The sequence below is a fragment of the Equus przewalskii genome, chromosome 19 (genome assembly GCF_037783145.1).
Source record: "Equus przewalskii isolate Varuska chromosome 19, EquPr2, whole genome shotgun sequence".
In the NCBI taxonomy this organism is placed as follows: Eukaryota; Metazoa; Chordata; class Mammalia; order Perissodactyla; family Equidae; genus Equus; species Equus przewalskii.
Window position 1 is genome coordinate 15572721 of NC_091849.1, and position 19163 is coordinate 15591883.

Consider the following 19163-nt stretch of genomic DNA (forward strand, 5'->3'; position numbering starts at 1 on the left):
AATATTCTTCCATACCACTGCTTTATGATCAACTTACCGGCACCCCTGGTTTATTTTAATTTCACAACAATCTTGCTTCTATAAGAGCAAATTTCTCAAGTTTATTTGCTTAAATCATTTAAAAATTCTCCATTTAATCTTTTTCACGCTGTTAATGTGTTTAATAAAGCATGATTTCGACCTCACCACTTCATAGCTGAGGTCTAGAAGGAACCTGAGCATAGGATGGGTCTGCAGCTAAATGATCTTGCCTCTGATTTGACGATACCCAAGTGTGGCTTAGTGGAGGAATAAATGGAAAGACCTGGGTCCGAGACAAATTATTTACCCTCTCTGATTTTCCTGTTTCGTCGGTTTGGGATTGATGCATGACCCAAAAGATTGTGTAAGGATAAAAAGCGTTTTAAGTATGTGAAATTGCTCTTTAAACAGAAAAGCCTTGTTCAATTATTCGGTATTATTACTATTTCAAAATCGGGACTGCCGAAGCCCAAGTTAATGAGATTTTTTTTCTCATGTATGAAAAGAACTTGTTGAGTCAGATTTTTCCCAGGGTGAATCACTCGTTATGACTAAGGAAGCTTATCGGCAACTTCTCTGCCCTTTTTTAGGCCTCAAAAGTGCTACCTTCTTTACAAAGTATTATCCAGGGGAGTTGGAAAGACAACCTCTCCTTGAGGAACCAAACTAAGGTCTGTCTCCTTCAAAAAGCCTTCTGTGATCGCTCCATCTCAGTCATTTCTCTGCTCTTCTGGTTTACTGGAGGCTGTGATTGGATTAAATTAAATAATTACTGAAAATCCTCTAGGGAAAAGCCCATTTTGCTGGGTGCTAAGGCAGGGAGAGAGGAGGTGGTGGGAACCAACAGTGCGCCTGCCCAGTGCTTGAGGAGTGACAGTCTGTGGAAGGACACACACTGGACAGTCACACCCTGCGAGGTAAGTAGTGGTAAATGCCAAATAGAGATGCAAAATGTCGAGTTTACGGAAAAGGAGAGAGTCATTCTGACTGGGAGTGTCTAGGAAGGCTTCTTAGAGGAGATGGGATTCTAGCAGAGTCTTGAAAAATGTATAGGTCTGGGGAGGAGGTTAAATCTGTGGTGAGATCCAGTGTGGTGAGCCAGCTGGGGGGTTGGGAGAGCATGCGGTAGACCAAGGAAGCTGGGGCATGGGCTGTGCAGTGGGATAGACTGTTGAAGCAGGTGGAAATCTGCACCCCAAAACTGAAGGGTGCAAAATATCACACTTGTTTTCTTGGCTGTAATCAACTTAACCCAGACTCTGAGCCCCTTTGCCACCAAGCAGGTGAGAAATCCCATCTCAGCCACGACTGGCTGCCTTCCCAGTGTCTAAGATTACACAGGAGTGTGGGGCCCACAGAAAATGGAGCAGGGACCCTTATGCCCTACTCAACCAAAGTCACTCTGGGGTCTTCTGTGTCAAAGCCTGAGTGGTCATGTGAATGCTTGCTACTTTCGCTTCAAAATGAGGCATCGTTGCCTTGGCTGGACACCTGACAGTCCAGCCTCTCTGGGCCCACCACACAGGCACGTATTTCTGAGGCCCCTCATCTGCCTGGGATCTTACCTGAGAAGCAGCCAATCCCAGGGCTTCTATTACTTCCCTACTTTGGGGAAGCAACCCCCTTTCCCCTCTTGTTACCTTCAAAGGCAACCCTTTCGCTCCTGTCCTGCCTCAGGGACTCCTAGAATAATTGTATTAGTGAGTTTGAGCTGCTAAAACAAAACGCCATAGACTGGGGGGCTTAAACAACAGACATTTGTTTTCTCACATTCTGGAGGCTGGGAAGGCCAAGATCAAGGTGCAGGCAGATTTGCTTCCTGGTGGGGGCCCTCTTCCTGGCTTGTAGACGGCTACCTTCTTACTATATCTTCACATGTCATTCCTCAGAGTGCTCAGAAAGAAGGAGCTCTCCCATCTCCTCCCGTTCTTAGGGACATTAATCTCATCATAAGGGTCCCAACAGCATGACCAAATCTAAATCTAATCACCTCTCCAAGGCCCCATCTCCAAATACCATCACCTCAGGGGTTGGCGCTTCAACATATGAATTTTAGGGGGATACCATCAGTCATGACAATAATATATGCAACAAAACTCAGGTTTTTGCAAATGACAGGAGTGTTGTTGTCTCTTCACTGACAGAAATGGTATGGGCCCAGCTCCTTGCTTGAAAAAAGGATGGAAAGGTAGAAATATAAGGAACAAAATTCGAGGTAATATCTCAGGAAATAAATCACCCATGTATTTTACAGCTTTTCTCATATGGCTGTATTTTGCTGTTATTTAGCTCTTTATTTTGATCAATTTTTCAACTCAACCATGTTGTATGTACCTTAAGTCCAATAAGTAGGTTTTATATGTTTTATTCCTCTGTGGCACTTAGCAGAGGTGTATGATCAGAGAAAGCATTTGTGAGTGTTTGCTGAATGACAAGAAATGAATGTTCTCCAAGACTGCCTAGCGTATTACCCAGGGGTAATATGTGGTGAGGAGTCTGTGGTTCTCATGAGTATAACATTCCAACCATTGCCACACACACACGCACACACACACACACCCCTCTAAGGACACATAATAAATAAGGACTTCAAAGTCACAGGAGAGTTTCTTATTTTGTATGCTATTTCCTTTTCAGTATTAGGTGATGGAGAAATTGGTACTTATTACCACTGCAAAGGTTCTAATTTGCTGTATGAGTTTCACACAGGAAACCTGCCCAATAAAAAACTTATCAGAAATTGCAGAAAGACCGTGCTCCCTTGAGGCCACATTTCCAAAGGTTGCTGCTGTTGAGAGCCAGGAGGAAGAATAAACTGAATGTCTTTATCACCACTATCACCAGGCAAAGCTATCAGATCCCCTTCTCTTCCACATAGGCACACACGGATACATAGATGCATATATAGGCTGACTAGAATCCTAAATTGAGGCTGTGTGAAATTCCTATGGCTGCTGTAACATATTACCACAAAGCTGGTGGCTTAAGACAACAGAACTATATTCTCTCATGCTTTTGGAGGCCATAAGTCTGAAATTAGTGTCACTGGGCTAAAATCAAGGTGTCAGCAGGGCCCACTCCTTCCAGAGGCTCTAAGCTCTAGGCTCCATCCCCGGCCTCTTTTAACTTGTGGTGGCTCCAGCATTCCTTGGCTTGTGGCTGCATCCCTCTGATCCTCACTGTCAACATCTTCAAACCTCTCTCTGCTCTGTCTTCACTTTGTCCTCTGCGGGTGTCAAATCTCCTTCTGCCTCACTCTTATAAGGATACACGTGACTGCATTTAGGGCCTATGGGATAATCCAGGATAATCTCTCCATCTCAAGACCCTTAACTTAATCACATCTGCAAAGCCCCTTTTTTTTCCACATAAGGTAACATTCACAGGTTCCATGGATTGGAACATGGATATCTTGTAGAGGCCACTGTTCAGCCTACCGTGGAGATGTTCTTATGACCAACCCTGGAGTGCCCCCATGGTAATTATTAATGAGATTATCCAGCGTGTAGACTATTTGAGCTTTTGCTTTTCTTCTCCATTTTTCTCTGGCCTTCTTTTTTGGTCACATTAGGCCCTAGGACTTGGGAGACGAAACTCAAAGGATTCAATTTAACAATTAACAACTCTGGTGAAGGATTGATGAAGAGTTTCGTTAATTGACTAAAATGAACAGAATATTACCTGAGCTTTGTTTATTCCCTGCCCAATTGAGTTCAGATAATCAAAAATCAATGATATATGTACAATAGAAAACCCAGAGGTAGACCAAAGAAATCTTCTACTTTCTTTGTGCATTTTCTTTGGGTTTTTATACTGCTAGTTTAGCAAATTGCAAATTAATGAGCCTTAGAGAAGGAGATTATGAAATATTGACCTAAGAGGCAGGTTCTGTTTCTGACTATTTACTCTGGCCAGTCACTTAGCTTCACTGTGGGAAGTTTGAAAAATGAAAGGAATGATCATATTTATTTTCTTTACATTGCATTAGGATTCTTTAAAGATAATGGGTGTAATGGATTCAGATTCTTTTTGTACAAAAGGTCTAGAAAATCAAATATGCTAAGTGCTTTTGTGTTTCTAATGAAATATTTAAAACTGGGTTTAAATATTTGTAAATTAATTCATTCATTTATCTGTTTATTCAGCAACTATTTACTCAGTGCCAGCCATGTGTCTGCCACTATTCTGGTTGCTGGGTACCTGCAAAGCCTGAATGTGCCTTGTAGTACTCATAAAGCATAGCTTAAAGATTAGGAGAATCTAATTTAATTAAAGCAAGTTGGTTTGCACTCCTAAGAAGATGGGTGTTAGAGAAATCTGAGTCAATATTAGCCTTTACTTGCTCCTTCGAGTCCCAGGCAGCACTAGCAGCAGCGTGCTGCATATACAAGTGCCTCTCCACTTCCTCCCAGCCTGGCTGCATCAGAAAATAGCTGTACGGCTGCCGTACTCAACCAACCAGGGTGGAGACTGGGAGGCATGCCTTTGGAAGGTTAAAATGTGTGTTTCAACAGCCCCACGTGAAATAAAGATCTGATCAATTAACCAATTGATTAAATCAATGAAAAAGCCAATCAAAATTATCCTAATTCTGGAAATGATTTTTTTACCTAAATAATCCACCTTAACAGTCTAATACGTCAATCAAGTGCATAGTTGAATTATCAAATTATCAGTTTAACTAAACCTATGTGATTTAGTGCTATGTAGATGTGAACTCAAATTCTGTACAGAAGTAGGCTCCCTTTCTTCTGTACCTCCATCATGACCCCACTTCGTACGCTTATAATTTTTATTATAAATAAATATCTATTCTGTTGAGAAACATTTCTTTATTAAAACTCTATTGACGTTTGTCTATATTAGGATGGTTGACTTTCTTAATTGCTTTGGTGTGCACTAAAAACAAGAAGCAAGTGAATGTAACTTAAAAAAAATAAGAGCTAGCAATTGAGAGGAGGGTTAGGGATGACATTTCATCATCCTGGTATTGACAGTGTGTCTGACCCAGAAAACAGGAGTTCTCTCCTTCTGTTTAGAGTGACTAAGTATGTTTTGTCAGGCAAAACTACCTACTCATTCATTGATTTCTTCTCTTCCTGTTAAAAAAAGATGTGAATATTGTATTTAACTCAAGTATAATTTTTAAGTATCAAGACAAAAATACTAAGGCATCACCTTGGCGTTTGCAAATTCAAACACTCTACTTTTTATCAAGAATTTAACATTATCAAAATTGGGTGAATGGTTTTTACCTATTTGTTCACATGTGTTTAAGAAAACCCTTGGGTCCTTGAGGGTATTATGCTGAGTGAAATTAGTCAGAGGGAGAAAGTCAAATACCGTATGATCTCGCTCACAAGTAGAAGATAAAAACAACAACAAACAAAGGCAATGGAGATTGGATTGGTGTTTACCAGAGTGGAAGTTGGGGGGGAGGGCAAAAGGGGTGATTAGGCTCACATGTGAGGGGAAGGACTATAATTAGTTTTTGGGTGGTGAACATGATGTAATGTACACAGAATTCAAAATATATTACGATGTACATCTGAAAGCTATATAATGTTATAATCCAATGTTACTGTAATTAATAAAAATTAAAAAAAATTCAAAAAAGAAAACCATTGGATACAAATAAGTATTCACTGGGACACAATTGTCAGTTACCAGCCTTTGACCATCTTATTTTCCTTCCCCCCAAAATTTCTTTCTCTGAATTATTGGTCCGATGATAGTTTTATTATTTAGCTCAAACACGTTGGATCTAGGCTGTCCAGATGACCTGGCACAGCTGGGAAGGATTATACGCTGCTTTGATGTGACCGTGAGGGACAGTGGGGAGGATGCCAAGGGCTCTGTGGTTAAGCAGAAACGAGCAGACACTGGTTCTACCCACTGCTAATGACATGACCAGGGAAACTAGATTTACCCTTTCTGAACTGCCGATTTCTCCACTGTAAAATGTGGGTAGAGATCAGCACAGTGACCACTGAGTTGGTGTAGCGGGTCCAAGGAGAGCATTTCCTAACATGCACAGTAAGTGCTCACTTCGCAGGACTTCTCTGTAGCCTGTTCCTTCAGTCCCAACCAGCCCTCCACAGCCCTCACAGCTGTAAGAAGAATTAAATAGAAGTGGGCCTTGTGTTGGGCAGAAACCCTTTTTCTATCAGTTCTACAGTTTGTCTCTTGTTAATGCATGTGGGTTAATGTAGTGCAGGTTTTGACCTTTTCCTCTTGACTGTGAATTCCTTAAGGGAATGGATTTTGTCATGCTCATTGCTGTCTGGCCACCGTCTTACAATTTATAGTTGTTTCATAAGTGTATGTTAAAATGAAATGGAAAAAAGAGGATATAGAACCCACCAGAAGGTTGTTTTTCTTCCGAATATGAGTAGAGATGAATTTATGCATTCACGCATGCATCAAGCCATATTGAGTACTTTTTATGTGAAAGGCCCCCAAGCCCCTCTTACTGGCTACAACACACTTCAAATATATAGAAACCTCCTGTTGAGCCCATGAGGAAAAAGAAACATAGCGTGTTGAATGACTATCTAAGATAATTCCGCTCCTTAAATGCCTTTTCCCTGCAAAACACTATCTATCTATATATGTGCATTTTCTTACCAGGACTCTCTCTCCCACTTGGGGAATGAGGAAAAGCCCCAGTCAGCTTCAGGTGGGATTTTCATTGTTTTGAAAAACTCATTCCTAACTTTCATTGCCTTGAGGAACTCAGGAAATTCCTCTGTTGTTTGTGTTACTCTGTTTACCACATGTCTTTACTGTCTTCTCTGAAATCTTGCTTTGAATCCCTCAATGGTCTGTTTACGCCAGACTGTCTTTGCATTGGGTCCTCTGAGAGAGTAACTTACTTGCTGGCGAAACTGCCCTTTGTCCCAAATGATAAATAGTGGTAGTAATAATAACAGCAACAATAATATGGCTCACACTTACACAGCACTTACTATGCACTAGGTGTTATTTGAATCGCTTTGCACTTCATAACTCACGTTCACCCCCGGAGGTGGGTACTATTATTCCCATTTTGCAGATGAGAAAATTGAGGTTAAGTAACTTGCTCAAAGCCCCACATCTTATAAGCAGTGGAGCTGGAATTTGAATCCAGGCAGTCTATCAGAATCAGTGCCTGTAACCAGCATGCTCTACTGTCATAGAGTACAATGAACACAGTGGATTGGCAACATTCAGAGCTTAATCTATATGCAGACAGGGCCTGCATATGCCAGTGGAGAAGCCCCTTGGACAGTACCAGGACTCTGTGAGCATCATCTAGTTCATCTATAAACCTGGAGGGAGTCCACATTTCTGCTGTACTGCCATGGTGCCTAGCATCAGCACTGTATTCAAGCACAGCCCGAGATACGGCTGTGTATATGTATGTCTGTATAGATGCTCAGTGAGTACTTGCAAAACGCAAAGACGTTATTAAATACAAAAGGGAGACAGCAACACCTTCATAGCTGTAACCAGTGGACCTCCGTCTTATGAGATGAGGAATTATTTTATAATGTCAATGTTGTTTTTCTTTATATCATTGTATGCAACGTAATATGGTGACATTTTCAAAGTGAGTTCAAGTCTTTGCTGCACAAAGCATATTACCCAGGACCCCTTTATTTACACCGGATTATTGTAGTTTAAGTTGGCTGCTGTCATAGTTTGATGCTCAGCCACTTGCAGTCTCAGTTAGCCAATATCAACTAAGAAGTTTGGAGTCAAAAAGGAGATTCTCGTTTCCAATGTGTATGCGATATAGTGATTTGGTGTGGGAGTGTCAATCTGATTACTTCAATATCTGTTACCTAAATATCTCAAAAAGAAATAGAGTCTGCTTCAATCTTATCTTGTAGACTGTTATAAAACCAAATGAGATCCTGTCGGTAAACTGCTTTGAGCTCTTTGGTAGAAGATACATTATAAACAGTGTGTCTTCTTATTACACATAATAACTTGTTGCTGGTAAAGAGCTCAAAATTACCTTATATGGAATGCAATTTGGAAATTAATGTCAGTCTCCTTTGTACTTATTTTTTGAAATGGCAAATTTTCTAAAATAAGAAATGGAAAGTTCCAGGGACAAGTATAGACTGTTAGAATAAAGTTTTCCTTTACTTAAAATTCTTCCCAAAACTAAACAAACAAAACCAACTGTGTGTGTGTGATCCTCATGGAAGAAATTGGGTCCATTGATTTCAGGAAATTTTCAATCACTATACAATCAGAGAAGGAGGGGGTTGTTACTGTTATCTTGTGGGGTTACGGTTTCTGAACTACTCACTATATTGCATTTCTATCACACACATTAATATGTACCCTGAGGTTCTTGCTGTATTTGCAAAACAAACTGATGAGCAAGCCAATAGTCAATATAATCTGAGTGACAATAATGTCAAAAATGTGTCATAACTTTCTAACCATATCAGATCCTGGCATATTGGGAATTGGCAAAGACCAATTCTGAGCCCGCTGGGTCAGTCACTGGGATCCAAGGTTGTCTGCCACCCTGGAGGCAACGTCATGAGCAGGCAGCATGATTGCTGTGGCCATTTCAACTGGCTTCCATGCCTCCTTGCTTGGGCAGAGACTTTCACTGCTAGGCAACTTACAGGAACCAGACAAACTCTGGCTAGATATTTTGGGCAAACAGAAGCAACTGTACAGGTTAGTATTATAATTATTCCCTTTATATGGCTGGATAAAACCTGGGACCAGAACTTTGTTCAATAGAAATAAGTTATTCTTTCCAGGATTTTCTAAATTTGTGTCTCAGTCGATTTCATTAAAACGAGCAAAGTCACTCAACAGGACAGATACGGAAGTGTAGTCTGACATGAATGGAAAACTACTCTCGGTGCTGTCTGATGGATGTTGATAAGACCAATGAGGCAATCCAAGGTAAGCCAAAGGTCTGTGTGTCCAGATGAGGTGAGGGGAGGTGCCCCACACAAGCTCATGGTAGTGCAGGACTTGAGGGGAAGCCTGGCCAACAGGAAGAGTCATTCTTGTCCATTTCACAACTCGACCATGGGTATAAAGGGTCTGGGTGGGGATGGCCCTGAAGAAGCCTGAATTTCCTCTGCTTTGGAGCAAAAGTGGGCTCTTTCCTTTGAATTCTAAGGCTAAAAAAAAAAAGACCTTAACCACACCATTCAAAGTATTTCACCTCGTAGAATAAATGCGTCTGGTTGAACCATGTGAAATTGTCACTTAACTGTGACCTTAAAAACTTCATATCACTCAAACTAACGTTCCTGTTGAGTGTTGTTGTTTAATCATATTGGTATTATTGATTTATATATTGTATCAATGAAAGAAATAGAAACCGGTAAATGTAAATACATCAGTTAATGATATTTCTGACTCAAGAGAATGATCCCATCAGTTGTTATCTCAAGTCAGACAAAGCCCTGTAAAGAGCCTAAAATTCAACTGAATATAATTTTAAGTACCTTTAAGCATTGCATGGTCCTAAAAATATAAAAGAATGCACGAATTCATCAAGTTCCAAGATCTTTAAAATGACATTTCTGGGGCCGGCTCCGTGGCTGAGTGGTTAAGTTCGCGTGCTCCGCTGCGGCAGCCCAGGGTTCGGATCCTGGGCACGGACATGGCACCACTCATCAGGCCACGTTGAGGCGGCATCCCACATCCCACAACTGGAAGGACCTGCAACTAAGATATACAACTGTGTACGGGCGGGTTTGGGGAGATAAAGTAGAAAAAAAAAAAAGATTGGCAATGGTTGTTAGCCCAGGGGCCAATCCTTAAAAAGAAAAGAAAAAAGGAAGATTGGCAACAGTTGTTAGCCCAGGTGCCAATCTTTAAAAAAAAAAACGACATTTCTTAGGATCCCATCAACTTCAAAGGTGTAGAGAGTGAGAAGGAGAATATGTTTATGGTCTTAGGGACTTACTCACCTGAGTGGAAGCTGCAGGCTCCTACCGGTAGATAAAAGGAACAGGTCATGTGTTTAATTTGAGTCCAGTTGAGGAGGTGATCCCTCCCCTCTTGAACTTAAGGGACCATTGACAAAACAACTGTAAATAGACTAAGCGCCCCACCTTGGAGACACAAATGAGAATCCAGGCAGCTTCCCATGTAAATCTCTCTTAGTAGATATTATCAGTTGCAACAAAACAGGCTGCAAGTGGCCTGAGACCCTTCCAGTTATGATGATGAACATGTGGGCACATTTCAAAGGACTCTAGAGCTAATCCCAGGAGGTTTCAGTTCTCTTTCAGCTGTTGCTTCCAACACCTGGAGGGCACTTGCTGTCATCACCGATGATCACTTCTATTCCAAGTCCTTTCTGTGCAAAAGGGTGGGCTGCCAGGCCAACATTGCACTCTCACCAACTAGCCATACTGGACAGGAGACTGTGGCTACAAAGATTCTGGAGGAAGACCACCTCGGCCCCAGTGGTGTGTGTCCTATGAAATTCTCTTGACCATGCTCCAGGATACACGCATCTTGTTGCAAGTCAGCCCTACACTCCTTCCAGAGACCCTTGGATAACAAGCCACAACCACATCCAAATTGCCTTGAAAACTAGATGATATGAGTATTCCAAAATATTCAAAAACCAAACAATCTGGCCCTTGTTATAAATAGACTTTATTATTCTCCAGTTGGGGAGGTAAACTGACATAAATGCCACCATTAAGAGGTTGACAAACTGTACTAAAAATGTACTATGTACTTTGAACATTTTTTTGTAATCTGTGAGGTCAATATCAACTTGTTTTATGATATCCTACATTTCAGATATTGACATTGAAAATAGATGAAAAATAACTTTATCAAAGTTTTTTCATTGTTCCTTTAGAAAAAAAAAGATGGGGCTGACTTCTGCAAATTTTGGATACCGTGATGACCTCAGAAAACCTAGAGGACCTTCCACAACCTTGTGGCAGCTTCAGACTAAGAGGTAAAGTGATGTGCCCACATGACTGAACCAAGACCACAACCACGTGTTGATGGACTGTGCGGGGAGTCAGAACCCACAAGCTCAGGGCTATTAGCATGAACTGGAAAATCACCAGGCTAATACCGATTATAGAGGATGTAAGCCTTGGTGACAGCTGTAGTTTGCTGCTCCCTAAGAGAAAGGTCCTCCTTCCCTTCTTCTCCCCTTGACCACTTCCCTCAAGCGTCTCTTAAAGTGATAGTGAATAATTATAATCCTTGGAAAGGTATGATCATAGCTTCATGACCACACAGATATAAATGTGTAGATTCATATACCGTGGGACAGGGTGGTGAGGGAAACCAGCCCCACCATAATCAAAATAACTTGATAACACATACCATCTATTTTAAACATTTAAAACACAATTAACAAAAATATTCCTGGGGCTGGCCCAGTGGTGTAGTGGTTAAGTTCACATGCTCTGCTTCAACGGCCCGGGGTTCGCAGGTTCACATCCCAGGCGCAGACCTAGCCCTGCTCATCAAGCCATCCTGTGGTGGCATCCCACATACAAAACAGAGGAAGATTGGCACACATGTTAGCTCTGCAACAGTTTCCAGAAATGTGGTGGGGGGGCGACAGGGGTCTTAAGTTGTACTCAAAACAGAAGAGCTGTAAAAACAATGTGTTAAAAATTCAGATGAAGGGGACCGGCCTAGTGGCGCAGCAGTTAAGTTCACACGTTCTGCTTCAGCAGCCCAGGGTTTGCCAGTTTGGATCCCGGGTGCAGACATGGCACTGCTTGGCACGCCATGCTGTGGTAGGCATCCCGCGTATAAAGTAGAGGAAGATGGGCACAGACGTTAGCTCAGGGCCAATCTTCCTCAGCAAAAAGAGGAGGATTGGCAGCAGATGTTAGCTCAGGGATAATCTTCCTTTAAAAATAAATAAATAAATAAATAATAATAAAAATAAATAGAAATTTAAAAGAAGTTAAAAAAAAATTTCAGATGAAGTTGTGACCTGGCTCCTAGCTGATGGATGCCCCCTTCTTTTCTTCCTACATGCAGACATCTTTCAGGGAAAGACCATATTTTTTTTTAAATTCTCTAGTAGTAATAGGAGTGTTTGCTAACAGAGATCTTTAAAAGACCTTAAAACCTTACTTAATGTGTTCATAAATCCAAAGCATGAAGATGTGAACAAAAGTGGCATGGAGAACTGATTCCAGCTACTCTTATCTTTTCATCTCTTATGTCAACATACTCTGGGGCTGGCCCTGTGGTGGAGTGGTTGAGTTCTCAAGCTCCACTTCGGCAGCCTGGGGTTCACTGGTTTGGATCCTGGGCATGGACCCAGCACTGCTCATCAAGCCATGCTGTGGTGGCATCCCACATAGAAGAACTAGAATGACCTACAACTGGGATATACAACTATGTACTGGGGCTTTGGGGAGGAAAAAAAAGGAGGAAGATTGGCAACAGATGTTAGCTCAGGGCCAAACTTCTTCATCAAGAAAAGCATACATAAAAAAAAACCCATCTTTGTTGTTGCATTTACATTACAAATTGAAAGAAAGTTTATCTCAGACAGGCTGCAAAGGTTTTTAAGTAGCAAGAGTGAGGACAAAGGGCAAAGTCAAGGAGTCAAGTTACTTATTACAACATTCATTCACTCATTCATTCAAGTTTTACAGATTGTCTTATGTGGGCCAGACCCTGTGCCCAGCACCATAGTTATAAAGCTTAGTAGAGTGAGATAAAGAGAAGTTAAAATAAGTACTAAATGACAAGGGAAATAATGGAAAGATATATGAGATATGAGAGCATACAGAGAAAAGATTGCTTAATTCTACTTGGGAGAAATTACTCAGAGAAGATCTCTGGGTACTTCAGCTGGTTTTAAAGAATGAGAATGGGGTGGTTTTTTCCGTTGGGTTTTAGAGGGAAGGAAGGAAGAGATTCTAGGCAGAGACAAGCACGTGCTCGAGAGCACAGAGACGTGATTCAGCATGGCCCTGTGAAATCTCAACTATCGCTGGAGTAGAGTTGGCAAAGGAGAAAGCAGCAGGAGAAAAGGCTGAAATTTTAGTTAATATCTGATCTTAGATCAAAGTTATTTTAGAAGCAATGGAAGCTGTGGAAGGTTTTCAAGTAGGGCATGCTCTGGTCAGATTTTCATTCAGACAGATGGGTCTGGTGACCGTCGGGGAGGCTGGATTAGAAGGGGAAGGAGCAGAGGGGCAACCAGCAATAGTCCGTGTGAAAGAGACTGAGGCCTAAGCTAAGCCTAGGGCAGTGGGCATGGGGAGAATATACATTCAATAAATATTTGAGAGGTAGCATCCGCAGGCTTTCTAACAACAGATAGCTAATGCAGTCAGCCAGGCAGAAAGTCAGGGTGGCCTGCCAGAGTTTCAGTTGGTGGCTTGTCCTCATGGTGGTGTGCTAGACTAGTGCTTCTCACACAGTTGTGGCGAAGAGCTTTTCCTTTTCTATTTCCAACATGTGAAAAACAATTTGTGATCCCACTCATCACCCATGACTAATACGTGGTTGTGCCATATGCAACTCACCATGGGATTTCATCAGTACTCAGACTGGTTACACTCTGTTCAATGAGAGGAATCCACTAATCACACTGTTAGATGTAATAGCAGCGCCAAATTGTTGTACAAGCTTCTTAATGCTTACTCTCAAATTTCTCTACTTCTCTTCTTGTCGACCAGTAATAAATTATTCATGAATCAGTTCATGGACTACACTTTGAGTAGCTAGATTATAATCAAAAAATTTTAAATAGTTCCCAAATCTCAGCAGCTTAACACAAGGGAAGTATGCTCCCCACTCGCTGCCCACTTAACTGCCTGAGGTGGATGCTCCTGGTTGGTGGATGGTTCTCCACCTGGTGACTCAGGGGCACAGACTCCCACCGTGTTTTGGTCCACCATCCTCTAGGGCCTCTTCTTAGACTAGACCTATCTGGAAAAAAGGAAAGAAGATGGATGGGAACACCTAATTCTTAAAAACTGTGGCCCAGAATGGCACATATCACTTCCACTCACACTCCATGGCTAGAACTCAGTTCCATAGCCCCAGCTAACTGCAAGGAAGGCTGGGAAGTGTAGTCCAGTGGTATACCCAGGAAGAAGAGGAAGTGGATTTGGGGGGAACAGCCTGAAGATTCTGCCACGTGACTACTCCAGATGATACTCAAAATGACCGCTAACAAACCACTTAACTCCTTCCACAGAAGTGTTCAGCCTGGGACTGCGGTAAGGCCAAAGTTGTGCTACTCAGGGGAGCTCAAGGCTTCCTCACATTCTGAGCTTCAGTGTATCTTACAGCTTCGTTTGAATTATGGACAGTTCAGATACAAGCAAAGGCACATCTATACTTGTGCACAAGGCACAAGTGCATGATTAATTAGATGTGCAGGGGGCACCACCTGCATATGCATGGCAGCTCACAGGTAAAATCTACCGGTTCTCACTGTGTAAGGCTGAATGCTTTTTATACAAGCGCATAGATGCACAATCTTTTATATCTATATATATATGGCTTTTACTTCTTGCCTTCATTTGGCCATCCTACAAGTCAAAAGCATACCTTTTAGCACGGGTCAAGTTGATTGCTCTTTCGGGACAGACTAGGGGCTTCAGGAGAGGAGCAAGACCATTTCACTGCAGCAAAAGCAGAGCCTCTTAAAATGTCCCATGTGATTTTAGACTTATTTGTCCTACACGCATTCACTGACTAGATAGCCTCTTGGCTCATTAGTTTTAAGTGCTACAGCTAAATCATTCATGTTTCACAGAAAATTTAATATGTCATTTAAAATGTCACCAAAAGAAAGAAATGTAAAAATATCACCACTGCTCTTTGAGTCCTCTTTATTCTTTTTCCCAATTCAACAACTAGTTTCCTTTGTTCCTTTCCCATTTTCTCTGCAATTGCCTAAAAAATGGAATCAAGGCAAACATATCTTCTGGGTCACCGGGTTAAATTCCAGACACACAAAGAAAATGCCACCTGCTCCCCTCAGAAACCACATCCTTGTGCCCGTATGTGACAAGCCATCAGATACTCCTGTGTGATTGCTAAGAAGATGGCCGTCTTCTTTGGAGGTGCGGGGTTGGAGTCCCTATGCCAGCTTCTCCATCTGCGAGCTCTGTGACCCGGGCCAGTCACTGCATCTCAGCCCCGGTTCCCTCTTCTGTGAGATCTGGGCACCCTCTCGGGGTTGTTGTTTTCAGTAACACATAAAGCCCTTCAGACAGAGCCCGGCATGTAGCGAGCACGCAACGAAAGGCAGCACTCCTACGGTGGTGGCGAGTCACACCCACACGGACTTTGGAGGCCAAGCCCCACTTCGCAATCTTTAAGCAGCAAAGGGACACTGCCACTCCCTGTGTTCCAGCTGCTGTTCTGTGAGAGAGAAGCCAGAAAGCCGAACATGGTTACTCCCTTGCTGTATGGCAGGGTGTATTCATTTCCTGCGCCTGCTGTAACAAAACACCAGAGACTAGGTGGCTTATAACAACGGAAATGTCTTCTCTTACAATTCTGGAAGCTAGAAGTCTGAAATCAAGGTGTTGGTAGAGCTGGTACCTACCAGAGGCCCTGAGAGAGGATCTGTTTCATGCTTCTCTCCCTCCTTCTGGTGGTTGCTGGCAATCCTTGGCATGTCTTGGTTTATAGGTGCATCACTCCAATCTCTGTCTCCATCGCCACACAACGTTCTCCCCTGTGTGTCTCTGTCTCTGTTTTCTCTTCTCTTAAGGACACTGGTCAATCGGATTAGGGCCCACCCAATGCAGTATCAGCTCAACCTGATTACATCTGCAAAGACCCCTTTTCCAAATAAGGTTTCATCCACAGGTTCTGGGGGTTAGGACTTCAATGTATTCTGGGGGGGGGGGGGGGGCATCATTCAAACCATAGGATGGCAAAGCAATAGTCATTGTTTCTGTTTAGTGTTCGATTTCCTCCAGTGCCCTGGAATACCTTCCACCGTTTGCCTTGGCAAAGGCATAGCAGGGAAGAGAGAGCATTTCCCATACAAAACCTGAGGTCCGTTCACCTACACTAAACAGCACTTGGGCCAGTTCCTCTGAAAGCAGAGCAATGCCTGGCAGGTTCTTGGATGAGAGCTTGTCTCCCTCTTTTTCCTTGACAAGTTCCAAAGAGGGGGAGATAGTGTTGTCCACCAGTCATCTGTATATCTTTTTATGATCCTCTGTCTTGACTGACAGCATGAAAACCAAAGAGGATGTTGAAATCCCTAACTATCCCTGAGGGATAGTGGCATGGGCACATGGAAACTGTCCCCATGAAAATATCTGCCCCATTCAGGTAGGGAGAGATTCAAGGGCTTCATCAAATGGTATCTTTATTAAAACTTGCTCGACTCTCTGAGTTAACACTCTAGCTTTAGATCAGAATGGATAAGACTTCTTGGTTATGCTTGTCAACATCCAAAGGTTGGTATACCTTGCCACACCTCAATTCTTTTACTTTCTTTTTGATCTGTTAAACTCTTCTGTGTCTGTCATTAGCAATAACATTTGGAAAGAAAGACATACAAGGCATTAAAAATATCAAATTATTTGCATGCATAATTAAAATCTTTTAAAAAATCATTGAAAATAGAATTGCTTTGAGAAAAGTTTTCAATTCTGAATTGTGAGCACATTACAAGATCTTGGGATGAAGACCAGGGGCCTGTAGCAGCTGTTCAAATTTTATCAAGATCAGCAATGACCCAAAAGCTCATGGTAGTAACCCTCACTGACAAGTTCTCTTAAAAATACATGAAAATAAGGGGACTCACCTCCCCAAATTCATCTTGAGCACCATTTTAACTGTTGTTAAAATGACTTTTATCTTACAGATAATCAAAAGAAAGTAGACCATGGTGTCTGCATTACTGGCATGTTGAATATAATTATTCAGCCTTTCTTTATAATTATAAGAAAAGAATAAAAGGCATACAGCACACAATTCTTTGGAAGCAGTAATGCGCTCCTATTTCCCATAAATATTTGATTGGATTCTTTTAAATTGCTCAGAACATTCAAGAGGGGTTACTTTCACATCAAAATACTTGGACCAAATGAAGGCACAATCAATACTAATTTTTAAGCCCAGTTCAACAACAATATCCGATCTAAGGCACAACTGTGAAGTCAGCCTGCAAAAGATTAAAGCTGGTAGGCAGTACAGCTGCAGGTCAATCCTGCTTCAAAGGTAAGACTGAAAGTCCAAAAGACCAAGAGCCTTTGAAGTCTAGTAGATTAAAGGTCTTGAAGTAGCTACAGTATAAAAAACGGTCAGAGCCATAGCTTTGGTTGAGACTTGTTAAGTATGACTAGAGCTAAGAGTTGAGTTTTGATGTTGCTCCACTGTCCTAGTTCGTTCAGGCTGCTATAACAAAAATACCACAGACTAAGTGGATTATAAACAACAGAAATTTATTTCTCACAGTTCTGGATGTTGAGAAGTCCAAGATCAAGCTGCTGGCAGATTCAGTGTCTGATGAGGGCTCACATCCTGGTTCATAGACATCTTTTCCTGCATCCTCACACGGCAGAAGAAACAAGGGAAGTCTCCGGGATGTCTTTTATAAGGGCATTAATTTCATCCATGCGGGCTCCACCCTCATGACCTAAATACTTCCCAAAGGCCCCATCACATTGGGGGTTAAGATCTTTAAGATATGAATTTGGGGGGGACATATTCAGGCACAAGTGCATGATCAATTAGATGTGCAGGGGGCACCACCTGCATATGCATGGCAGCTCACAGGTAAAATCTACCGGTTCTCACTGTGTAAGGCTGAATGCTTTTTATACAAGCGCATAGATGCACAATCTTTTATATCTATATATATATGGCTTTTACTTCTTGCCTTCATTTGGCCATCCTACAAGTCAAAAGCATACCTTTTAGCACGGGTCAAGTTGATTGCTCTTTCAGGACAGACTAGGGGCTTCAGGAGAGGAGCAAGACCAAGCATATTCCAAGAAGTTTCTTAACTTAGTTTTCTCTAACGGTCAGAGATCTTTAAGATAATATCAATATGGCTGACACATAAAAGTAGGTACCAACGTGGATTAGATCAAGCAAGGAAATTTTTATGTCAATTGAAAATATAACATTTTAGCTTTTCTTAGATCACTAGATATATTGTTATGTATTTATGCCAAAATGAAATGTCCAAAGGAAAAATATCAAATCCATGTTATATTAGTTACACAGGAAGCCAGATTATTATTCTTGTTGTATTTGTATAATGAAACTTACCAAAAAGATGAAACCATGACTTTTGTAAGAACAAATAATAAAACATCTAAAAGCACAGAATGTCTTTCCTTTTAAAAATATTGTTCTAAATTAGGAGACTAGAACTGTTGTCTTAAAACTGAATTGCTTCCTCTTTTAGTCCAACATATTGCTGAAATTTATGGCTTTATCCTAAAGTAGACTTGACTAAAATTTAGCGTGTAGAGAAAGTATAAAGATTTTTCAATAAGCATTTAAAATCTCATCACTGAGAAATTTCTGAAGCAGATATTTTGTTATAGTTAGCTAGTTCAATGATAGCTAATAAGGGAGAAGCATTCCAAGGTGAGTTTTAGATGATATCTTAAATTGACTTCAAGCTAACATGTGATACATAAGGATGAATTTTTTCCATTTATTTTATTCACCATGAGAATATTTTCCATTACAGTGGTGGGAAGAGTGGAAGAATATCTTTCTTTGGCAGGCATAAAATGCCAGATAGTATCGTCAGTCAAAACTTGTTGTGGTACAAGTATTCAGATCACAGAAACATACTGTGTGGTCATTTCTATTTTTATTTTCGATATTGTAAATGGAAAATAACAGAGTAGATGGTCATCTCTCTGGCCTCCACCCTCACAGATGTTCTGCCAGATGTCTGAGAAAGCACATGGTGAATGTGTTACCTAGGGGATGGCATCTTTCAGACATTCAGGCCCTGGGTCTCTGGAGCATGGGACAAAGGATCTGATCACATGGTGATCATATTTCAACCAGTGGATGCTGGGAGTGTCCCAGCTAGAGGTCTTGTGAATTGCCATACCAGATGGCGCATGTCACAGTCTCCAACCAGGACTGAGTTTTATTGCTGGCAAATGCAAAATAGTGATTGATATGATAATAGCTGACAAGAAGCTTTCCCC

The 19163-nt window shown here is 41.5% G+C and overlaps 1 long non-coding RNA gene across 1 annotated transcript; it reads left to right on the forward strand.

Annotated features, from left to right (window-relative positions):
* The first annotated feature begins 610 nt into the window (after positions 1-610).
* On the forward strand, positions 611-17702 carry LOC139077265 (uncharacterized). The gene is made up of 3 exons (XR_011529623.1): positions 611-938; positions 10871-10972; positions 17440-17702. It is a non-coding gene; the product is annotated as an uncharacterized lncRNA (long non-coding RNA).
* The last annotated feature ends 1461 nt before the right edge of the window (positions 17703-19163 follow it).